The 26229-nt window shown below is 40.1% G+C and overlaps 1 long non-coding RNA gene across 1 annotated transcript in view; it reads right to left on the bottom strand.

Moving 5' to 3' along the window:
• LOC105240566 overlaps positions 1-26229 on the bottom strand; it is a 335101-nt gene that overhangs the window by 33088 nt on the left and 275784 nt on the right. Inside the window, exons 4-8 of the long non-coding RNA XR_004626486.1 lie at positions 15803-15911; positions 10567-10690; positions 6706-6845; positions 2711-2986; positions 1307-1434 (exon numbers count right to left, since the gene is read on the bottom strand). This is a non-coding gene — a long non-coding RNA (uncharacterized LOC105240566). The remainder of the gene's footprint in view (positions 1-1306; positions 1435-2710; positions 2987-6705; positions 6846-10566; positions 10691-15802; positions 15912-26229) is intronic.

Genomic DNA, 26229 nt, shown 5'->3' with positions numbered 1-26229 from the left:
ATCCCATGATTGGAAGCTATTAACAACCTACAGAACTTATTTTTGTTTTGTTTTTAAATGCCTGTTTTTGTTCTCAAAAAATTAGTGCTACTGACAGAAGTATCTCAGTTTAGGTTTCTGTCTCACTGACTATTATTGATTCATTGTTGTGGGCATGTTTTTTAACATGTAAAACCAGGTTAACTTATTTTATTAATATGTAAAATAAGTTAAGAAAACATGTTTTCTTTACGTATGTAAAGGGCTTAAGCATCTGACATCTCAGTTAAATCCACTGGGGTATTATTAAGACATGAAATGTAATAAAAGGCGATTAAAGTCATACATCAGACAATATTTCCTTATTGAGAGAGGCAGGTTCTATGAGCCTTACAGGGAACATGAGGTTGCTTATATATCTTTAGCACCGTTACTAGATCGAATAATCTAATAATCTTCAGTCAGGAAAGAAGCCCATCCTGTGGAATCTGATTCTAATGCCAGGGTAGGTGGAGACCACTCAGAGCAGAAATCAGAGGCCAAGCTATTCTTTTTCGCAAAATTACCGAGGGGCCATGGTTTGATCTGCTGGATATCCAAATCTAGGTAATATTAACCCACTATAATCTATTTTAATGAAGACAAATCCTCTATCACTTGAAAAATTATCCCAAATTCATGTGACTTGGTTACATGACCAAGTAATGGGCATGATTTCAGGCATGAAGGGTTCAACCAGCCATACACATAACGTCTAGTTCTTCTCAGTTACTCTTCACTCCGTCAATATCAGTGATCCGAGACATCTTATAAGGAGGAAGTCACAATAAATTTTAAGAAAGAGCACTCGTCTTCAGGCAGGTTGGTAACAAGGGAAGAGAAGGCTGTCTAGCGTTAAAGAGTGAAAGAATTAAAAACGTAGAAAGCACTTGTGCAAACTTTCTGCTGAACATGCAGGTGCTCTCTCTTCACCTTCGGGACTGAAGGCAATGGGCTTTAGGGAGCCATGCTCAGGGAGCTATTGCCCCATGATCCCGCCTTGCCACCCTGTGGCTTGTTAGACGCCTTCCAGGGGAAAGGGAGATGCCGAGCTGGCAGGACTGGTACCTGGAAATCTTGATACGGGACAAGACAGCCCAGGATTCACCTCTGCACAGCAGCAAACACTCGAATTCTGAGACTGCTGGCTTCTTTCATTGCCAAATGAAGAGCTTGCCACCAGAGAGGGATTTCCTTGTCCCTGAAGATTGTCTAGTAATGCCAGAGCTGCTTGGGTAAGAGTGCCATGTCTGACCATGTGACTTTCATTCTCTACAATTAAACTCACATGACTAAAATAGATGATCCGCGAACGGAGATGTGAATGTGTTGAGTATACCCCTCTGCCCACGAATACATTGCGGGTCGGGACGCAGTGATCAGGGTGAAGACGGTTCCAGTACTCCAGGCCTTGTTCTTTAACAATGGGAAGAAGGTAACATCACTAAGTCAGATTTTTAAACGAAAGCTAAACGTACTTTCACTCAGCCTGTCTTCTGGCTCTACTTACAAAGACACTCTGGCCACATGCTGCTTTGTAAATTTGGAAGCCCATCATAATTTTTGTTTGTTTGTTTCTGGGTTTTTTTTGTGCGTGTGTGCCCCTCATTTTTCTGTGTTGAGCATACTGTGGCAGCGGGCTGGCTGTTAATTTTTCTGTGTCATTTAATATAGTCGAAATAAATATTTAGAATTCCTACCTACTCCCTTTAAGGCAGATAAGTTTATTATAAAACCCGATATTCTTTTCTTAGTCACCTCATTGTTAGAGCTAAAACCAAGGACATGAAGATTTACATGGCATAAAGTCAAGTTAAGGAGGAAACATCAGTGGAATTTCTAAAGGGAAATTCACCTAGAAATTCTGCTACTGACTGGTGGAAAACCTAAAAACACTGGCTTCAAGGGCTGGTCACTACGGTGCTTTTCATCAACCCTTATAAACCTTACAAACAACAAAATACAAAAATTATAACTTTCTATCAGAAAATGTGGACTGAGAAGGAAATCCATCGGTAAGCTATATAGGCATTGTTGATTCAACAATACTGTGAACTGGGTAAGTCAGAATGTTGGGACATGTCAATAAATCTCGGTAGTACTTGTATTTTACCTGCCAGATACATACACCTATAACTAAGAACCATCTAGAGAAATAATAGAAGGCAGATGGGAAACGTGTATCATATCTGAGGACTCTCACTGTTTTACTTGGCCTCTAATAAGGAAAACTAAGAACAGAACTCAATCACTAAGGAGTCAGGGTCTGAGAGATGAAAATCCAAGCAGAGTCTCCATAAAAAACCAAAAGACTCCTCTACAGGTTACCTCTTGGCTCGAAGACCCAAATCTTGAATGTGATTGCAAAAGTGACATCTATATTGAATACAGTGAACAATTTTTTTCATTGTCACATTCGGAAATAAATTTATTTACCAGACTTCCCTCCCCCACTCCTGAGGCAGAGGTAGCATTTATATGAGCCTTTCCTAACTGCAGCATCACTGGTCCTATTCTTCCTGAGCTCAAGCATGCTCGTACCATAGCACAGAGGCAATTCACTACATTTCATCTATTCCTTCAGCCCTGGGCTATTAGAAGACTAATCGATTACATCTATTATGTACATTCAGGGCTCTCATGAAAGTTAAACACTTCCTCAAACACACACACACACACACACACTCCATACCGTGGCATCCGGAGTTTCTTAAGCCTCAGTGTATATCAAACATCCTCCTGGAAATGAATTCATGCTGCCCAGAACAAATGTGCGATGCAAAGTGACTACCCAGTCAGCTCCACCATCTTGATTTATATGAGCTCTTCCATCTTAGCAGCACCTGTAGGGTCGATTGCCTCTGCGTCAGTGGTCTCAAGATCCTTCCATGGCACTGAATAAGAAGTTTGCTGGAATTAATGCAGGGTGGGTTTCAATATATGGAAGCTCTTTCCAACACGGAGTCTTCTGGAGTAGAAAAAAAAAATGAGTTCACAGAAACAAAGTAACTGGTTAGTCAAGAGAAGAGTAGTTCATTGTTTTAGTTCAATGTATTTTAAGAATAGCATTTGATAACTGGATAGCACAAGTATTTCAAATGAACGGCAATGAGAAAATAGATATATACAAGATAATTTCACTTCAAAGGAAAATGGATCATGTTTATGTATGTATCACTGCTTCTAATATTGGTCTTTGTAGTTCAGGTTCCAAACCCATAAGTACACAAATTCTTTATTAAAAATTACTTTAAATGTCTATATATTTATATCCTTTTAAATGCTGCCAGTATTAGCTCAAATACATGCCCACAGGAAATTCAGGAATCTACTCAACTCTTTCCTTTTTATCCTTGATTAGAAATTGCAAATCAGATTTCTCCAGCTTCTGTTTTAAAATATGTAGAAATTTTAATTTCCCATTTACCCAAGCACAACCCCCTTTCATCCATCCGTCCATTTAACAATGCAACATCTACTGAGTAGTCGTTACCATGGTAACTTAACAGCACATCGATGAATAAGGTCATTATCAAATTGTGGTCCAAACTTTATTCCTGCATTTCTCCACTTTAACTTCTTTGATGTCCAAGGTGATCACAACCTATTTCTCATTCTATCACCCAAATCATGTGGTTTAGAGATGGGCCTTAGTGTCCAACTAGCCAGGTACTAATCTGGCTTTAAGGACCTACCTGCTTTAATGATCCACTCTCAGGGAGTCAGAATAGTTAAGTACTAAAAAAAAAAACAAGGATCTGGGGTAAGAGTCCCCAGGGCTCTGTCACTGGATTCACGTTTCTTTATGAACAAGCTACTTAACATCTCTGCATCCCCATCTCTCAAAAGGACCATAACACTACCTACCTCACAAGGGTGCTGTGAGGCTTACCATGAAAGCATGAGGCAATGGTATGTAGAATTGGGGGCCTGTTACAAAGGTGCTATAGGGTTTCGAGTTGGTTGGATAAAGTCATTGAGCATGAACCCCTCTCCCTCTGGGAGTCCCAGGTCTGCCAGCTTATGTCAACTCCCTTTACAATTAGAATCTAAAATGTCATTGACCATCAATTGGCTTGGTTTACCTTTAATACAACCTCTTCAAGATTTATCACAAACCCCACTCTCTTTGAGAGATGTTGGCTTGGGAAAATTATTAAACTAATTTTAACAAAGGATAATAAAATTATTCACTTCCAGGTGCTGGGGGTGGGGGAACATTTATTTCAATATGATACAAGAGTTTGAATGGATATCTTCAAGGGGATGCATTTTATTGGAGAAATTTATTGCCTAGGGCTTTCTGTTGTTTTCAGTCTGACTCCCCAGCTTTCTGTACCATTGTTTTAACATACATCCCCTTTTCCCTTTCAATGGAAGGGAAGCTATAATCCTTCTCGTTTCATGATGATTCTTTTAATGAAGTCTGTTTTGCTCAAAGGAGAAATTCTTTTCAACAACTGTTGTAATTATTTTCTTAGAGGGCCGTTTTTAATTGCCATATTGTTTAGCTAAGCCCTATTGTCCTGGTGTCCTTCATAACTGTCAGTTGCTTTAAAATACAGGGGTGGGAGGGGGGAGCTGATAAGCACATTGTTGTAATTGATTTGTATGTTTGAATTGTCTTATCAGAAAACAAGGTTATGAATTTCATCTGTTGAGACACAAAAATAAAATAATTTCCTAAAAAAATTGTATTTGGTTTTTGAATGTTCTAAAGCAGCATTTATTCTTCATCTTCTAATGTTTTGTTAATAGTGTTTCATTATTAATCATATTATAATGGAGCTATGCCTTCTATATTCATCGGTATTGCTCAATTCTTTTTTTATATATGGTTGGGAAGGAATCAAATAAAAATGTTCAAGATTTAGAATTGAAAGAAATCAAGAAGAGCCCATTCTCAGGGATCTGCAATTCAAGCCTGACAATGGAATTACCCAAGACAAACAGGTATGAAGAAAGACCTTTCAAGCTATATATAGTAGTATCACCTCTTTTTTTTTTCTCTCAGTGCAAAATGTTACTCCAAGTAATGGAAAATGACCAAGATATATTATTTTTATCAGTCAGGAAACTTCAAAAAATGAGGTGAAAATAACTGAGCTTGATTTAAAAAAAAAAAATCTCTGGGCCAAGATTCTTCTATAATAATTTAGAATAACCCCCCCCCGCTCCACCCCACACCAAAAATCCAAAAACCACATTGGTATCTGAGCTTGGGTTGCCACAACAAAATACCATAGATTGGGTAGTTTAAACAACAGATTTCTTTCTCACAGTTCTGGAAGCTGGGAAGTCCAAGATCAAGATGCTGGCAGGGTCCGTGTGGTGAGAGCTCTCTCCTTGGGCTGCAGACAGCTACTTTCTCACTGTGTCCTCATGTAACCCGCCTTTCCTTGGTGCATGCCCATGGAGAGAGGGAGACAGCTTCTTCGCTCCCTCTTTTCATAAGGCCCACCAATCCTATCGGGTTAGGACCCACCCTTGTGACCTCAATTAACTTTAATTTCCTCCTAGAAGTCCTACCTCCAAATACAAACACATTGGGGGTTAGGGCTTCAACATATGAATTTGGGAAGGGAGAAGGGGGGACACAATTCAGTCCACAAAAGCTGGTTTCTGCATATTCGTCAAGATGCCACAACACCCGGGCTTGATCATGAGCATGAGAACGGTATGCAATATTGGGAAGGCAAGTCAGCAAAGTTGATATAAACAAGCCAAGACGCATTGAAAAAGGATTTCAACAACTAGCAAAGATTCCTCTCCTTTTTTTTTTTTAAAGATTATTTATTTATTTATTTGACAGAGATAGCCAGCGAGAGAGGGAACACAAGCAGGGGGAGTGGGAGAGGAAGAAGCAGGCTCCCAGCAGAGGAGCCCGATGTGGGACTCGATCCCAGAACGCCATCCCAGAACGCCAGGATCACGCCCTGAGCCGAAGGCAGACGCCTAAGGACTGCGCTACCCAGGCGTCCCAAGATTCCTGTCCTTGTTTCACTTCCTTTTCTACTCCTCGATTCTTCAAGACGCTGGCCTAGTTGATATTTTCTGCAATTACATATGACATTTCATTCGACAGCACCCAAGTTTATAAAGAGCTGCTGTGTCTTCTGATTTCTCACAACACGCTCAGAGTTCTATTACCATTTTTCAAAAATCTTAACCTCTTCAATTTCTTTTGTTATCCCTAATTATAAAAGTAATATATACTTGCTCACTGTAGAAAAGTGGGAAAATAAAGAGGCTGAAGAAAAAAATCTTACATTCCTATCTTTCAAAAGCACATCTATTATCATAGTTTCATTCCTTTTGGGCTTTCCCAAGTGATGAGCTAGGTTTTAAAATAGCAATTTAATGCTACCACCGTAACTCCCTTCTGCTCCTCCAGCTCCTTCCATCTTTTCTTCCTACTTCTTCTCCCCATTATGTATTTCAGGGCTTCTTGTGACATGGCACCAAAACAGCTCCCAAAGCAGAAACAAGCTACCATCTCAGTCAGGACCTCAGGAACGGGTTCTGAGAAAATGCTCTGTAGTGATCATGATGGGAGCTGAACCTTTAAAAGTTCATTTTCTTAAAGAAAGTTACTCTCAGCCCAGTCGATATGGTCCTCTGAGAAATTTGCAGAGCCAAAAACGACAGGAAATACTGGATACCAATTACCTGGTGCCCACCAATTACCTGGAACTTGAGCTCATTCATCTTCCCCCACGTCCTAGAGGTGGGCCCTCTCTTGTTTCATAGGATTTTCACCTGATGCCAATTCCAAAATCCATCTTCAGTGGAAACTCTGCCACGCTGCCCCCAACTCTGAAACTCTCCTAAGTAGAACAAAACTTTGGTCATCTCACAAGGAGGCCTCTGAGGATCGTTGCTGCCGTACACATGACATTCAGCTTCCGGAGTTCCCCTTCTCCGCTGAGATTTGTTTCCTTTTACTGTTGCGCCCCACACCCCCTGTAGCCACCCTGGGTTGGATCCCTTACTCATTCCCCCAATGTTCTAGGCAACAACATCCATCCAGGTGAACTCTCTTCCTACTAATGTGGATCTAACCAGAGATGCTCTGAAAATGCTACTGGAATTTGGAATTAATTGAAATGACAGTACAGCATATTCTTTGCTGCCTGCTTCTAAAAGCTTGACTGTCTTAACAGGCAAAGGAGCATTTTGGTTCATCTGAAGTTACCATTCCATGTTAGTGATCACAGTCACAACAGGGAAAATACTGTTGCTTCTCACCTTCAAACAGCTTCTGCCCTCATGTTAATAAAGTCTCTTTTTATTACCTAGTTTGGGATATTGGTTATGCAATGGAAAGGGAAAGGAAAAGCAAAGGAAAGGCAAGGCAGGGGGGAGGGAAGGAAAGGGAAAGAAAGGAAAAGAGGGAAGAATAGAAATAAAATAAAAAGTAGGTTGTGCCATCCACAGGTACAGGAAACCCCATCTGCTTTTTATAGGAAATCATCTGCTTCAATTTTTTAATGAAAGGAAGATAAATCTTGGCATAAATGAAACACTGAAGCATGCTTGCCTCATTTGGGAACACTGGGTGTTGTGTAAGGCTGGAACTTCTGCTAATTGGGGGAAGGAGAGAGAGAGAGAGAGGTTAATGATGCAGATGGACACTTTGCGGCAACTCTGACCCACACATCACAACCACCTCCCCCAGGAGGATGAGAACCATCTTCCAAGTACCAGGAAAGATCATTAACAGTGGTTGCCTGTTAGTGTCGAATAAAGCAATGCAAGCATGCCGCTGGAAATTCATCTCATTCAGGGACAGATCAGCAGAATGACACACAGTGATTCCAACACAGAAACCTTAATATATTATTTAGGTTTCCAATTAAATGCCTGCATGTCAACGAGGGACAAGGCCAACTGCCCGTGCATGCTTCTGCGATCTTTGCAGTGCAGTGCGGAGTCATGGCGTGCCTCCTCGTCTTGGTCTCTTTGCTATAACCCACTTTCATTTGTTGGAGTTACCGCGTGCATAGTATTGTTCGCAAATTCCTTCTATTGTCACATATTCAGAGAAAGGACTCTGCACTCGTGAATGCGTCCAGCGAGATGAGGAACAAGGGAGCTACTATCTGGTCTCTTTGTGAATCATTCACTTGCGTGGTTACTGAGAACTTCCTCTGAGGCAGGTAGATGCCAAGGCTCTGTATTAAACAGACACCTGGAAAAGGAGACATCCTGCCAGCTCCTGGTCTGTCTGGAAGTCTTCCAGTGCACTGGCTTTTAGTCCCACCTTTGCCCACCTTGTAAGGTGGAAAACAATGTGTGTCCGCTCTGTCATGGGCAGCTAGGCCAGGCATTCAGTCCACTGACCCATAGAGAGAGGAGGGCCTCAGCAAAAACCGCTGCAGGCCACAGGTTCAAGTTCACTTTCAAGCAGCTGCTCTACTGAGAGTGGACTGTCTCAAAATGAAAAGCCTGCGGATCAGGCTAATATAGACCCTCCCCACTTTAGAAATATCTTCAAGAAAAAAAGAGATAAAGTGATATGTGAAAGGTCTCTCCTCAGTCCCAGGGAAATTCTTACAAAGGTGGTGAAGGACCGTTGGAAGTTAACATCCCCATGCTAGAGGGATAGCCTGATAGGGAGTTTGGCATATAGTAGGTGCTCAGTAAATGAACATCACATAAATGGGTACATAACCTTAGAAGACAGGACCTATCATTCAGAAGCATATTCATAGACAGGAAGGAGTAGGAGCTTACCTGCATGAAGCTTTTTAACAAATCATTCAATTCTTGGGGCGCCTGGGTGGCACAGCGGTTGAGCGTCTGCCTTCGGCTCAGGGCGTGATCCCGGCGTTGTGGGATCGAGCCCCACGTCAGGCTCCTCCGCTGTGGGCCTGCTTCTTCCTCTCCCACTCCCCCTGCTTCTGTTCCCTCTCTCGCTGGCTGTCTCTATCTCTGTCGCATAAATAAAATCTTAAAAAAAAAAATCATTCAATTCTTGTGGGGGTTATAGGTGTGTATTTTTAATTACACAAATAATAAATGCCCATTATAGGACCATTAAAAAACAGAAAATAGAAAAAATTTCCAATAACTCAAACTGAGATAATACACTGTTAACATTTATGTGGTTAAATCAACATAAGCATAAACCAATTTTCTATATGAGATTTTCTCTATGAGATTTTTAATGGAGGTCTCTTGTTTTCATAAACTTTTTTCACTCGGCATTTTTTACTTTTTTTTTTTTAAAGATTTTATTTATTTATTTGAGAATGAAAGAGACAGAGAGAGAGATTATGAGCAGAGGGGGGAGGCAGAGGGAGAAGCAGACTCAGTACCAAGCAGGGAGCCCCATGTGGGGCTCGATCCCAGGACCCTGAGATCATAACCTGAGATGAAGGCAGATGCTTAATGGACTGAGTCACCAAGGTACCCCTTCACTTAGCATTTTATTGTGAATCTCTTTCCATCATAAGTAGCTGCACAGAATTCCACTGTCTAATTGTACTATAATTCATCAACAGGTATAAATACCTGTTGTAGGGTAGGTCTCTTCCAATTTTTTTCCTATTATAAATGACTCTGTATTAGAGGTCTTTGGAGATAAATCTTTACTCATGTTCATAATTATTTCTTTATTCTAAATTATCTGGACTAGAATCATTGAGTCAGAAATTAATGCAAATTTCTGAGGCTTTTGCTAGGCAGTGATACCAGAGAGGGGCTGGTGTAGGGTTTGAACGGTAAGGTAGAAGAGAACTCTTTTCCCTGAAACCTCATGAAATACTCTAGGTTTTGATGAAAGCATCTATAACAAAGGCTGTCACTCTGTCCTCTTCTATCAAATACACTTAGATTCCACCTGACCCAACATCATTGTACAATACCACCAGACGCTTTGTTTATGATATTTTTTATTGTCTGGTGTAATTTCCTCTCAAGTTTTTGCATTAAGAGGCACATACCCAATAGTTTCTTTTGAGCGTGATAACTGGCTAAATCCAAATGCCAGTATTCATTTGACTGCAGGCAAGAAGATTCACTCATTCATTTACTCAGTAATCACACAGTGAATACTTTTAATGTACCAGGCACTCTTCAGATTGGTGCTATAAAAACCCTGAACCAGACAGATAAAACCTCTAACCATACGGAGCTTGAATTTTGATGGAGAGAAAACAGTCAAACATACAATATAATAATAGGTCGCCACAAGTGCTACCTGGTGTTCTAACTAAGGCAGTCAGAGAAGTCCCTTCTGAGGACACACTGGGGTGAACTGACTGATCAAACCATGCTTACATCTGAGGTAAGTGACTATCAGAGAAAAGGAAAAGCATGTGCAAAGGTCCTGAGCAGGAAGTGAGTTGGACATGCTCTGGGAACAAAGAAATGCCAGTATGATTAGAGAAAAGTAAAAAAGACAGAGTAACAAATTGAGATTGCAGAAGGGGCCCAATCCAGTAGGGCCTGCTAGACCATTTAGAGGACTTCAACTTTTGTTCTAAATCACGGGAGGGAGGCATTTGAAGGTTTTACAAAGGAGTGCAACAGGATCCAACTCACATTTCCCAAATCGCATTTGGACCACTGAGTGGAGAATAAGTTACAGGCCAACAGTACGAGCAGGCAGACAGCTGAACAGCTCTTGTGACAGTGTAGGCAACCGGGTATTTCAAGCTCCTGAATCCTGTTTTGGAAGGAAGCAAGAAACTAAGAAGTGATATGAATATTTGCAGTTAAAAGCAGAATCCAATCATTATATTACCTGGCACAGCAACTCAAATGAAAAGCCTTGGGATGCCTGGTCATCTTTGCATTACCACTTTCACTCCTCTCGGATTGGGTTCCACATGAAGAAGTGCACAGAGCAACTTCTGAGCATCACTGATGTGCAAGAACACTGCCAGCACAGACGATTACACATCCCAGCAGTGTGACGCCCCAACTGTCACAAAAAGCCTACATCAATGTAGCCTCCTAAAGAAGATGTCAAATAACCAGGTGGGACTACAGGGAAATTCTAAGCTGCCTGGTGACCCTCGGCCTGTCCCGCTACGGACCAAGCTGGTCTCTGGAGTCAGACTGGAACTGAAAGCAACAGCATTGCAAATATGAGTCTAGTTCTTGAGCTATTTATAATCGAACATCTGCTAGGAAATATTAACAAAGAGCTAAATTAAAAGCTTGTTTCCAGGGGCGCCTGGGTGGCTCAGCCATTAAGCGTCTGCCTTCNTTGTTTCCAGGGGCGCCTGGGTGGCTCAGTCATTAAGCGTCTGCCTTCAGCTCAGGGCGTGATCCCGGAGTTCTGGGATCGAGCCCCACGTAGGGCTCTTCTGCTGGGAGCCTGCTTCTTCCTCTCCCGCTACCCCTGCTTGTGTTCCCTCTCTCGCTGACTGTCTCTCTCTCTGTCAAATAAATAAAATAAATCTTAAAAAAAAAAAAGCTTGTTTCCATTTCTAGAATCCTTTTCACTGAATATTATTTAAGCTTTTGAGGTGGTAAAAGTGGGATTAACTTGATTATCTTAAGGATCACTGGATTTTTGAAGTACGTCAAAAGAGGACTCAGTACTTTTCTTTTAAAATCACACACAAAATTAAAGGGACTTCTGAATCCACAAGGACATACACTGAGCACAAGTCTTGGGAAAACCACGGTGTCTTGTTCTCTGTATGTACATCTTTTTATTTTCAAGTTTCTCCTTTTAATTCCCTCTGACATGAATGTGTAATGCTGAGAATCTATGCTAATGAAGAATGTGTCCGCAAGATGTATAATGCATGCCTTTTAATTAGTTCTGCTGCTATAATTGATTAACATTTTGCCTGTGCAGTACTATTACAAAGAATGAGCAGTGAAACACTGTATGCATCTAGTCCCTGTAGGAAAAAAAAAAANAAAAAAAAAAAAAAAAAAAAAGGCACCGAGCACTGCCATTGCAGAACATCTGCACTGCCAAAGCGATCCTCCAAACTCCTATTCAAAGTCTGGTGGGAGGCGCTTTAAGCAGCCTGGCAAGAAGCAGCAAAAATAAAAGACAAAATGAAAGGGCGAAAGACCCAGAGGAATGAATCTGGGAAATGTTAGAGGGGGAGGGAAAGAGATCAAGACGAATATGAAGAGTCTGAAAACAGCCATAACTCCATAAGGAATCTGGGGCAGACGGAGGAGATAGAAGTCAAAGCAGAGGAAGGAGAGAATACAAATTGTGGGCACATCTGTGTGTGCAGACATCTGCATACATTCTGGGACGCACGTGCGGGGACAGGCACGTATGTAACTGTATGTAGGATAACAACGGCAGAAACCCAACTGTAGAAAGGCAAGGCTCCAGCACCAGCACGCAGCCTGCTGATTGGGCGACCTCACGCTGGGCCCGACCGCCCTGATGAGCACCACCAGCAATCACGGTCTTCCCCTCCCCAGCCTGACGTGAGCGGAAGGACCCCTGGCCCCCCAGCCACTCGCAGAGCGTGTACAATGTATGAATCCTGTGCTCAGTGCTGGGGAGACATGCTCAAGAAAGCAAATCTCCTTGCCTCGAGTTGCTAACAGTCCCGTGGGGGAGACTACAAGCACACAGAGAGTGAGGATGCTAGGAACTGCCAGCAGGAGCACAGATTAAATACACACAGGGGACACAAGGCTTGGGCAACTCAAGGAAGGATTTCCGGCCTAAGATTTTTTTTTTTTAAAAGATTTTATTTATTTGAGAGAGCAAGAACAAGAGAAAAAGCAAGAGCAAGATTGAGGGGGGAGGGTGAGATTGCAAGAATGAGTGGGGGGAGGGGCAGAGGGAGAAGCAGATTCCTGCGGAGCAGGGAGCCCACGGGACACAACCCCAGGACCCCAGGATCATGACCTGAGCCAAAGGCAGATGCTTAATCCTCTGAGCCACCCAGGCGCCCTCGCCTAAGAGATTTCTTTTCTTTTATTTTTTTTTTTTTATTATATTATGTTAGTCACCATACATTACATACCCGGTTTCCGATGTAAAGTTCGATGACTCATTAGTTGCGTATAACACCCAGTGTACCATGCAACACGTGCCCTCCTTACTACCCATCACCTGTCTATCCCATTCCCCCACCCCCCTCCCCTCTGAAGCCTTCAGTTTGTTTCTCAGAGTCCATAGTCTCTCATGCTTCATTCCCTCTCTGATTAACCCNCCTTTCTTTATCCCTCTCTTCCCCTACCGATCTTCCTAGTTCTTATATTCCATAGATGAGAGAAACCATAGACTTTCAGAGACCACACAGCACAATCAAGTACACTGAATTTCCCCAGGAGAGAGACAACAGGCAGAATTCCTTAAGGTTTTTTCTCCCCATGTTTTTGGTTTTTTTTTTTTAGCAAAATATGTATTCACATCTTCGGTATTTAACATAAGACCTGCTAGACACATTGTGAGAATCACAAACCTACATACATACATTTGAACTTAGCTCTGGATCCCCCATAATCTGCCCCTCACCTTACCTGTTCAGATGCCCAACGCTCCTGCTGTTTCCTTCTTTCCTTTTAGGATCATCTCACTCTTCCACCCTCCCTAACAGCAATTTCAAACTCCTCTCAAATCTCCCATCTTCTCCCCATTTGTCTTCACTCTCAGCAGATAATCTCCACTTTTAAGAAATTAGAAGCCAGCAAATGGAAATGCCTTAGTTTTCCGCTACCAAACTCCAGTACTCCCACACCTAAGGCACCCGCCACAATAGGAGCTGTTCAGCCCCTCCTTATTTAAATCCTATCCTTCCATTATTTCAGTCAATGTACACATTCTCACAGAAGTCCCCATTAAAACGACACCTCTATCCACTAACCCACACCACCCCCCACCAGCAACTAATCTCCTTCTTCCTCTTCCTCCTCACAGACTTCCTCAAATAATTTGTCCCTTTGTTTCTACTTCCTCATGTCCCACTCTTTCTTCCACTTGCATCCATGCCCCAAAACAGCTCTTGCTGAGGACCACCAGTGCCCCTCTGACACTAAATCCAAGGGGCATTCTTCAGCGGGCATCTTCCTTCTCTCACTGGCATTTCACACTGTTGACCACACCCAGCACTTAAAACACTTCTGTCCCTTGGCTTCCACAATAGAAGTCTCTCCAACCTGTTTATGATCTCTTTATCAGCGTCTGTTCCAGGTTTATCCTCCTTCATTTCACTATCAAGTCTTCAAGCCTCACAGGTCCCAAACTTAGCCCTTTGGTCCTCACTCTATTCTCGGTCCTTGGGTAACTGCATCTATTTCCATGTTATCAATTATATTCTGAAAATCCCATGAATTCCAGAGAATTCCTGAATCTCAGAATATTCCAGAGAACACTCATCCCAGTCTTTGTTGCCACCCATCTCACACTGGTTTTTCTCATACAATCATTGGGCCCCCCAACTAGTCTCCCTATATCCTTGTTGGTGCCCTTACAATGTGCTCTCCTTGCCATAGGAACAATGAACATTCTCCAGAGCAAATTTGTTGATGTCAAACCATTTCCCCTTCTGTGTGCACATGCACACAGACAACATTTTTTAATAGCTCCCTATCATTCTCGGGATAAATGGCAAAAATACGTAACATAATTCTTAAGGCTCTGAATGCTTTGGCCTCTGCCTCTATCTCCACTCTCATTTCTTACTTCTCTTTCGTTCAGTCTCTGTGCTTCACTCTACTATTATCCACTTAGAGACTTCTCAGATACACTACCCTTTCTCTCACTACAAGTTTTTTGCCTATTCTATTCCCTCTGCCTTAAACACTCTTGACCCTTCCTCCCTTCATCTGGCAAATGTCTTCCCATGACTTAACTCTCAATTCAGCTGTAAACTCTTTAAAGGAATCTTTTATGACAACCAGGCTCTCCATCCTAAACCCTGTGCAAAGCCAGAGATCTTATCATGTACCACATTATCTAAAAGTAGCTGATACTGAAGGATATGAAAATAGTCACTGAATGTGGATCGAGTCCTAGCTGGGAGAAATATCTTCTAAAGTTAGAGTGATGTCTTGTAACATATGTATATATCTGAACTCGTGGCCAAGCGATTGTGTCTTTTACCCACAAGCAAAATAACACCTCTGAGAACCAAGCAGTGAAAGTGTAGATGGTACCTCTTGATGACACATTTAATGGTCCACATTCAAAATGTCTGCAGCTTGATCCCACGCTCAGCACTCCACTGGGCCACAGCTTTAACACCATGGGAGGGACATTTCTACTGGGGCACAGAAAATACTGCCACTAAATGAAAGCTGAGTCTCAGTATGGACATTTGGAAACTACATATCTTACGCAAAAAAGGAGGTCATGAGGTTGGCTGGGGTGACTAACCCTAACAATTATAGCAAATATTGTTGCTACACAGTAAGGGCCACAAGGATTTTGAGCCCAGAGGATACCCTAAATCACCTCGTAATTCACTCTGCTAATGTTAAGGGCGGACTCACTCAAACTACACCTAAGTAGGACCCCCACAGGCTTTGTCCTTCAGAAATAATATTTAGATTACCATAGTAGGCAAGGAACCTTGACTATCTGAAAGACTAGAGAGAGAAGAGGAGAATGCAGAAGGGTTAATAAAGCAAAATAAAAATAGCCAACAGCAGTTGTGGCATCATGCTCACTCTGGACTAGGTGGTGCATCCACTTATGTGTGCTTGGTATGTCTCTGCCCTCATCCTTTCCCTCACTACTTACATCACAAACGTGGGCGGTGGTTATCTTTCCCATTTAGTTCAGAAGTCGCTGAATATGGAGGTGGATTCATAACAGAACAAAATAGGAAGGAGACATTACCTCGAATTCCTGGATGTAAAGGACACAGATACCCTCTTACTCTGCATGAGTTTTGGAGATGGACACCTCTGGCTTGTACTCATTTACTCATTGAGTCAGCAACATACACCTGAAATAAACACAAATCCATCTGTGGCAGTTCACAAAGCGCCATGTCAGGAAAGGGGGTTTTCAAGTTTGATGCTTGAGAGCTCTTCAACAAGTTACAGCAACACTCTGTACTCCTTAGAGTATGGCAACTTTATGTTGACTGTGCCCTTGCATAAGCAAGGACAAGAACTTCAGCAGCACATAATTACACTCCCTGTCTCTTAAATCACAACCATCTTTATATGAGTGTCATACATGCCGTTTCAGTCCTTGCGTGTTTTATAGTTTGTGATTATTTTTGTAAAGGAGGGTAGGCTAGTAAGCCATGATAAATTCCAACATAATTTTCTGCATTTTTTAACAGACAGCAGAATCTGAACAGCAGATGAAGGCACATGAGGGACCAATACATGTTTCCCTGGACATGGTGCTATGCTCGCCATGGGTGCAGGGACAATGCCATTTTGGGTTACAAGACTTTCTGCATGAAGGTTTCATCCTTGCAATCCAAACGTGGGTGGTTTTATTGCTGTTACATCTGATGGTCTGAGGTTCCAAAGGGAAAAACATACATCCTGGCAGACAGATCCCAGTGCCTCCACATTTCCCAAAGAAGCTAGACATTGGAGCTTAGAAAAAAAAATGTCTTTGTAAGCACTTTTTTTTTTTCAGTAGACCTTGTTAACCAAAGAAAAACAAGGAACTTTAATATTGACTCAGGCCATAAAGTTATATAAAAATGTCTGGGGACAAAATCAATGGCATGCATTTATTGAGCACCTATTATCAACTGGACAACAACCTGGGAATTTATCTCCAAAATATAACAAAACCAAAGAGCTACACATTTGAAAATGTTAATTGTACATTGTGGCAAGAAGCCGAAAATAAACTTTATGCCTGACAGTAAGAAAATGGCACTGTAATAATGGCCTATTAACAAACCAGGAAATTAGGCAACCAACAAAAATAATAATTTTGAAGATTATACAGATATATGGAGCTATTCATGATGATATGGGAGTGTAGGAAAAGTAGAATTCAGAATGTTCCACGCAATGAAACTCTGCAATGAGATGGCAACCAAAGAAAGGTAATACTGTTAAGGAAAATAAAAAATAGTTCTTGGTAAGGGTTAGTGAAATTAAAATTTTACTTTTCAAATATTAATTAATATCACTGATTCATAACCTGGTAATTATAAAATTATACACCACCCAGTAATCCTAGAGCACTTCTGAGCAATAGAACACTGATTTGTTAGCAGGAGAGGAGGGTAAGAAGTACAAGTAAAATCCTGTCCCAACAGTGTTTTTGGTCTGTAATAAATTAAAGCAAACACATGAGACATATTAGTGAACACAAGACTCATTGTTATAAAGTTCTACACTCATAGAGGCAAGATGACGAGTGTTGGCAATCAAGAATGGCTTCAAGGAGGGGCGCCTGGGTGGCTCAGTCAGTTAAGCGTCTGCCTTCGGCTCAGGTCATGATCCCAGGGTCTTAGGATCAAGCCCTGAGTCAGGCTCTCTGCTCAGCGGGGAGTTTGCTTCTCCCTCTCCCCCTGCCTGCTGCTCCCACTGCTTGTGCTCACTCTCTCTCTCTCTCCATCAAATGAATAAATCAAATGTTAAAAAAAAAAAAAAAAAAGAATGGCTTCAAGGAAGAGAGAGGACATAAACTGGGCCTGGAAGACGATGAGAAGTCTGGACAGGGTGAGGTGGGGAAGGCCACTCTGGCAGGATGGTTACGCACACAGAGCAACAGCACGGACACAAGAATGATGGTAGCCTTGTCTTATCTTGATGTGCTCTGACGAGGCACAGGCATAGATAATGGGAGAAGAAAGAGGACCCTGATCAGAGAACAGATCCTCTGATAGAGATTGGACCTTATTTCTGCTTCCACCTCAGACGCGTAAATAACTGAATGAACCAGGGTTTCTGGCGGGTGCATGTTCATTGATTATCTGCAGAGCAACCAAGACCAAAGTATCCGTACCCTACAGTTCCTTCAGGATCCCCAGTATCCACACAGGTGCTCAATTGATATTGGCTGTAGGAGAGTCAAGATTTATTGCAAAAATGATCCCTCTCATGCAAAACTAGCTCGCTGGGGGACTGTGGTGTAGGGGCGTGTGTGCTTGTTGCGGCTGGCACATCTGCTGAGGCCCCTGTCTTCCCTACACCCAGGAGCGCTTCTGGAAGGCTGGCGTAGCCCCCATAAAAATAACCACTAGCTATTGGACAAAGATGCCACAAGCTGGTTCATCCTGCTAAAGTCAAAACGCCATGTGAAAAAAGTCTTAAAACCTGTGGATTCCAAAACAAAACAAAAACAAAAACAAAAATCTATGGATTTCAAAGTGACCATTTACCTTCTCCCAATCTCCCGCTTGCAGGTCTAGCTAACGTTCACTCCTCTGATACAGGAGGGCACACTAACCCAAACTTGTGCTTTACACATTTATGCACACACATTTTACCATGTGTTTGACGAAATGGTAGAGACTTTGGGGAACAGGACTAGGATGGAGAGACAATGAAATGGTCATCTTTCAGCACCTGCCATTGCAGACCCTGCCCTGGCAGGCAAAAAAAGGCTGCAGGCACTCACAGAAGCCAGACACCTGGATTAGAAATCTCCCAGAGCAGGAATGTCCAGGTGCTGAGGGCACCACTCCTAACCTCCTGGTGGCCACTGACTGGAAGGTACCCCCTGAAATGGCTACATTCCGGGGATTCCTAAAAAGAACTACATTTTATGTTCATTTGTGTGGTTCTTGATAGTGAACGGAGCACTCCGATAAGCACAATTTCCCCCATGGCATAGTGACAGTATCACTGGACTTATCATCAGAAAACGTGGCTTCTGTTCTAATATCTGGGTTCCACTTGGAGATAGGCATATGTGTAACAAGACACAGGGAACAATAAGCATAAAAGGAAAAAAATTATATGTTTCATTCAATTTGGAAACTTCCTTAACTTAATCAAAGAAACTTAATCAAAAGAAATTAACTGTTCTCTTCCTTTCTTTAAATACTTATTACTGTTTAAAGTAAAGACTGTAAGAGAGTATCATGGGAGTCAAGTGGGTTTCCTGTGGAATACAGTTGGGTCTTTTCTATCAAGTCTGAGTATCTCTGTCTTTAAACTGGAATATTCCNGAGTATCATGGGAGTCAAGTGGGTTTCCTGTGGAATACAGTTGGGTCTTTTCTATCAAGTCTGAGTATCTCTGTCTTTAAACTGGAATATTCCAACTATGTACATTTAATATAATTATATTATTGGGCTTAAATCCATTATCTTGTTATTTGTGTTTTATTTTACCCTTCTGGTTTTTGGTTCCTTTTTTCCTATCTTACTGCCTTCTTTTGGGTTAACTGAGTATTTCGTACAGTTCTGTCTTTCTCCATTCGTTAACTGGCTTTACCTCTGTTTTATGTTTCAATAGTTATGCTATGCTTCATAATATGCATCTTTAATATATCTTCATTTTACTTCAAATTATGTCAGGTAAAATGTATGACCGCTATAAAACTATAAAAAATACACTCTATCCTTTGAACCATTGTGATCTATTTTAATTCTACATTATTATTTTTAACCATTCAATTATTTTAAAGGAGTTTTTAGAATGAGAAAAATTATTTCATATCTATGAAAACAAAAATCTTCAATAATTTATTTTCAAATCAACTCTGGAAATATATGCAAACAGAACTGGATCATTACCCAGGAGGATTTGCCCCAGAAACACCTGGTAGGTTTAACATTCAAAACCCAATCATGTAATTCACATATAAATAGAAAAAAGGGTGAGAATCCAAATAATCATCTCAAAAGGTAAGGGATAACATTTGACAAAATTTAAGGTCCATTCATAACACAGCATCTCAACACTTAGGAATATTAGAAATATAAAAGAACTTCCTAAATCGCATAAAAACCAACTGTGAAAAACCTAGAGCTAAGGATGAAATATTTAAGGTTTTCTTCTTGAATCTTAGAATGAAGCAAGGATATCTATTCTTGACACATTCAACATTTTACTGGATGTCCTATTGGTGCAATAAGGCAAGAAAAAGACCATGAAAGAAGAGGTCAGCTCTCTTTATTCACAGATTACACATGATTGCTGTCATGAAAATTCTAAGGAATTTCCAACTACTATAAATAATAAGTAAATTTAGCAAGGTTGCAGAATATAAGGTCAATATTTAAAGTCAATTATATTTTTATATACTAGTGGCATCAAATGGAAAATTAAAAAAACAATTTCATTTATAGAGGCATCAAAAAATACAACATACATACTAAGGAATAAATTTAACAGACCTTTAAGACTTAACTGCAAGGAAGACTACAAAACTTTGCTGAGAGTAGATTAAAAAAAAAAAACCTTAATAAATGGAGAGATATATCATACTCCTGGGTTAGGATATTCAAAATTGCTTAGATGTCAATTCTCCACAAAATGATCTACAAAACCAATGCAATCATAATCGTAATTCCACGAGGCTTTTATTTTATTATTTTTTTTACAGATATTGGCAAGCCAATTTTAAAATTGACATAGAAATGTCAATGAGCTAGGATAGCAAAAGCAACCTTGAAAAGAAGAATAAAGTTGCAATACAAGTGCTGCTTGATGCACACTTTCTATAGAGGTACAGGACAGTATGGTATTGATCTAACAGTTGACAAAATGGTCAGAACAACATAACTTGCATTTATAGGATCATCTGATTCTTTTCAAAGGCACTAAAGAAATCCATGAGGAAATCAAAATCTTTACAACATATGATGTTAGAAGAACTAGATATTCATATGGAATAAATAAATGTTGAGTTCTACCTCACACCATACACAAAAATTTAGTTGAGCTGGATTACAGACCTAAATGTGAATGCTAAAATTAGAAAGCTTCTAAAAGGAAATAGAACTACCACTTGGAGGTAGGAAATGTTTCTTCAACAGTACACAGAAATTACCATAAAAGAAAAAGTGATATATTAGACTTCATCAAAATTATACATTTGTGCTTATCAAAAGACACCCTCAAGCAAATAGACAAGTTACAGAATGGGAAATACTCACAAAACACCTGACAGAGAATTGGGATTGAAGATACATGAGAAAATTCCCTAACTCAGTAATAAAAGACAACCCAACTCAAAAACTGGACAAAAGTCTTTAACAGACACTTTGGGGGGGAAAAAAAGATGTAACATGGCCAATATGCACATTAAAAAGTATTTAATATTCAATAGAAATTCATATTACACCATAATGAGATACTACTACACATCTACCGGAATGGCTAAAAATAAAAAGACAAATAACTCCAATCATTGAAGAGGAAGTGCAGCAACTGTGAGTCTTATAAATTATAGGTATTAATCAAGAGACAGGAAAGCTATGTTCACAAAAAGTCTTGTAGAAGAATTTTCATGGATTTATTCATCCTAGCCAGAAAGTAGAAACAGCCCAGATGTTTATCGACAGCAAATATTTTTAAATAGGGATATATTCATATACAATGAAATACTACTGAGTAATAAAGAATAAATCTCAGAAATAGTATGCTGAATGACAGAATCCTTTCACAAAGAGTACACACTTTAGGCTTCCATTGATATGAGGTTCCAAAACAGGCCAAACTAAAATATGATGAACAAAATATCAGGACAAAGATTGCCCAAGGGGGGAAATTCCATGACTAGGAAGAGGGAGGAGGGAACTTTCTGGGGTAAAGGAAATGTTCCATATCTTGACTGCTGGAGGCTACACAAGTGTATGCATTTGTCAGAGGTCGTAGAATATTGCACTTAAGATGTATATATTTCATTGTGTATAAATTTCATCTAAATAAAAGTACTGTAAACAAATATTGAACTATAATTAATGACATAGATACTGACATATTTAGGCATATATGTACTAATATCTCTTAGTTTAAAATGCATCAAAAATTGATAGATGTATGAATAGTTGGATATGTGAGGGTAAGTATAGTAAAACATTGATGGCAGAATATGGGTGCTCACTATACAATTCTTTCAAATTGTCCATGTTTGAAATGTTAGAAAACACATTGCACATAAAAGCCTTCTATCAATTCCAAAGTGCTAGACAATAAAACACATTCTAACTATCTCATTAATTCTTAACACTTTCTAACTCTGAAAGTTTAGGTGGCTAACTCTTCCCAAAAAAACTTTATTAGCCAAGCAGTAACACGGTATTACCATGGGTTCTTAGAAGAAACTCCTGAAATAGGATAATGAAAGTCAAAATCAGAAAGATACATTACAGTAGGATGAAAGACTTTAAGATGCTTAAACCAGACTCTTTCTACAGTATCTGTAATAGGTGGCCCTAACAATTACAGTTCAGGCTCCTACTACGTGTCTCTTTAGAAGGAGCCTTATTTACTTTGTTTTATTTAATATTCATGATTACCTTGTAAGGTAAGGTATTCCTGTCCCTGTTTTACCAGTGAGAAGGTTGAGTTCCCTGAAGAGAACAATTTGCCCAAGTCACACAGCTGTCATGGGGTGAAGCCCAAGTTTTCAATCAGGGCAGTCTGTCTCCAAAATCTATGTTGTCAACAGCTATGCTTCACTTATTCTGTTTGAACATCCAAGGAATGGGAGAACTCACAATCCTCTACAATACTCTGTTCCACCGCTGAGCAGCTCTGCCTGATATATTTCTTTTCCCTCGTCTACAATTGGACTCTAAAACATCTACCAAATATACAGCTCACATTTTTGCCAGGTGTCCTTGTCAAAAACCAAGCAAATTTGTCCTTTCAAAGACCTTGTTCTCCCTGGACATCCAAGGAGAAAACTTTCAAGAAAAAGTGAAGACAGAGAAGAAAAGAAGACATACATATGCATAAACACACACACACACACAGGTGATCCTAATGTTGGGAGAAAGCAGGTGTCTAACAGTTGGCCAAAATGTTAAATTACTAGAGCAATTCGGTTTCCCAATTTGCCATGATGCCAGCTACCCAGAATTAACAAAGACCTGCATATAACAGCAAACAGCTGAAGATAATTTTCAGCAACACTGTGCCCAAAGCAAAGAAAGGCATTCTAAAGATCTCATTAAACCTTTAGAGCCTGAATGATCAACTGATTTCATTGTAAGCCACAGACTCTGCCTCCTGCACTCTCCAAAGTATCTCTCAAATCAACATTTTTCTGGGAAAATGATGTGTCACAGTGAGCAAGCCTCCTTGTCAGATCTTGCAAAATTGATCTGTACTAGTCCTCTCTCAGGGACTTAAGAAACATTTCCTTTTGTTTGTCCTGTTTGAGGTTTGGTGCTGTGCATTGTAGGGTCTGCCCTTCCCAAGATGGCCAAACTATAAAAGACAATTCTTTGGACATCATTTGCTTCTTGTCTTCTCAGAAATGAGTGCAGCTTCTGAGATGGCTTATCCATCAAGGCAATCAGTGACAAAGAAGGTTCCCATCCTTTGTGGACATCACTGTCCCACCTCTGTTATTATGAAATCAATAGATTTTCAGAGTGTTTTAAGGTTTTAGGGAACATGAATGGGGGGGGGACAGAGAAAAGGAGCAATTGTTCAAAAGTGTTTGGGTTGGCTAAGTACCATTCAGTAAATGCTAACTATGAAGCTATATTTTAAGAGGCTTGGTGGTATCCATGTCCCAAATTCCTTCACTGCATATCATAAAACACACACACACACACACACACACACACACACACACACACACACTTCAACAATTCCTAATCCCTAAGTAACAGGGTTCAATGACATGAAATATTCCTCCTAATTCCACCCCTCCTACTGAGTAAGCTCAAAGAAAGCAGTTAGTCAGACCTGAGGGCATTTGTTTCCATGACTCCTCAGACTCTAAAATTGATGAAATCATCCTTTTCTTCCTCATTCTGAATAGTTCAAAAGGGATGTAGGTCAATCCTAAAGCTAATGTACTTTTATTCCAAATGGTAACTCTGAAGATGGTGGAATACAGAAACGGAAGTGTCAAAAAACTGCATGTGGGACTGAGTTATCTGTGAAGTGAAAGTACACCTTGATCTAAAGTGCAGCTCTCAGTTCGACAACATAACACATCAGCAATGTGGCTAGGTCTGGGTCTGCCCAGCCAATGGCTGCAAGCCTGGCTAATCTGAATGAATCCCCAGGTAACTGTTATCAGCCAACTGCCAGCTCTCAAGTGTCACATCCAACTCAGAAGGTAGAATTTTCATATTAGTTCAGAAAGAATAAAACCACTCCTATCTAAACCAAATCTATTCCAAGTAGAATGGCCTCAGCTACGTTTTAAAAACAGTGACTAGAAAACCAATTACCCATCTTCAAGAATTCAAATGGCATTTGCAATAAATAGCAGAAGCTTTATTCACAAATGTACAGGGAAAATTCTTATAATGAAAACTATTTCTTGCCTTCCATCAACCATACATGGGATGGGAAACAGAAGCTCTTAATTCAAATCAGAGTTTTTGTTTTGTATGTTCATTTTCTTGTGATTCTTTTTTGCATGGGCACTCCTAGTGAATTCAGAGGCAACTCATTTCAACCCTAGTACCATCTTGAAACCACCTTGAAGATTATGATATTATAAGGTCAGAACGGCAGCAGGAAATGCTCTAACTGCAACCTTAGCTGTTGGCTTCACAAACTCAAGCACTATCAAAGACAAATTCACTTTAATATTCTGAATGCCTCCCAACTATTCATAGATCACAAATCCAGCAGCAAGAATCCTCAGCAATACTTCTCTCCAAGTCAAGGCCAACTTTTTCAAATACCACAAACTGAATATTTTTCTTCTTGAGTTGGCCTGCTGGTAGCCTGAAATGACTAAATCAACATTCATATAAGAATAAGACCATGCAGAAAAAACAAAAACTCATTTTAATTATGCCTCAGATGCCTTTTACCTAGAGGATAGTATCTTGTGTTTTCCTAAACTTAGAATTAGACCATTAAACATAGTGGTCATACTCTCATCAAAGTAAGTCATACAAAATTCCTTTGCTTTGGAATTTCTAAGGGAGAACTTTCAAAGTCTTCATATTAGAAGAAAGATTAAACATTTGATTTTTAAAAATTCATTTAAGTAGAAGAAAGAACATCCTCTCAATTTATAATAGCTGCCATAGACTTGGCAAAGCGAGTGTTCTGTATATTCCACCTAAGAATTATTTACAAGGCATCCTATCAAAGCTCAACCTTATTTCTGACAAGACAAACATCCAGAAATAAAAAACATTTTTTAATTCCTTCTGAATCTGTCAATCTATTACCTTCTGTGTCAAGAGCATGAACAATTGGGAACTTTGTGTGTGACACAAGAAAGTTGATACACTTTAGTGAATGCAAAATGAACATACAGCAAGATGGAAAATTGTCAGCTCCCCAAATGGGGAATGTAACAGTTCCCTTCTAAAGAGGAAGAGTGTGAACTGGAAGGAGCTCTGGATTGGAAGGATTCAGTTTTAGATTCTGACCCAGGATTGTAAACCTGAAGTAAATCGCATTATTTTTCTGGGTCTTAGCTTCTTTGTATAAATAACAGAATATATAAACCAGATCTATTTTGCCTGCAGGTGATAGAAACCTCAAAATACTCTAAATGAAGGGAAAAAATGAATTATCTCATATAATCAAAATATCTAGGTAGCTGACCTCAGGAAAGGCTGGATCTAGGTACTTAAGGGGTCTAACAGTGAACTGTCTCTCTTCACTCCTTTGCTCAGTGTTCCTTTCTATTGGCTTCATTCTCAGAAAGGCCCTTCTCAAGGAGAGAGAAAGGAGGCCCTTGGAAACTCCAGGCTTATATTCTACCTGCTGGGTAACAATAGCAGAAGAGACCAGATATCCCAACAGTTTCAGCAAAACTCCTAGAACTAGTATTCATAAGCTTTAATTGACCTGATGAACTCACATCCACTCCTGAACCCATAAATGTGACCAAGATAATACACATTCACTTTGTCTTGAGACTGAGTCACATGCTCACCAAAGGAAGTCCCTGGTGCTATTATCCAACAGACATTGGTAGGAAGAAAACAAGAGTTATCAATTACATAAAGAAAGTGAATTAAAAGATATCAAAGCTCCCCTCACATTAATCTAAGACTTGTGGCTAGCTTGTAACAACAAAAAAGTGGAGTTACATATGTAAAACATTGTGAACAAAATTGAAAAGGAATTTCAAGATCATTGTAGAATCCTCCTACTTTTGAAATACTCAAAAATAATGCAGAGATGAAAACCTTAATTTTATTACTTGCCCAAATCAGTTTTAATCTCTTG

The sequence above is a fragment of the Ailuropoda melanoleuca genome, chromosome 7 (genome assembly GCF_002007445.2).
Source record: "Ailuropoda melanoleuca isolate Jingjing chromosome 7, ASM200744v2, whole genome shotgun sequence".
Lineage (NCBI taxonomy): Eukaryota > Metazoa > Chordata > Mammalia > Carnivora > Ursidae > Ailuropoda > Ailuropoda melanoleuca.
The sequence above is the reverse complement of the archived record's forward strand: the minus strand, read 5'-3'. Positions and strand labels throughout refer to the sequence as shown.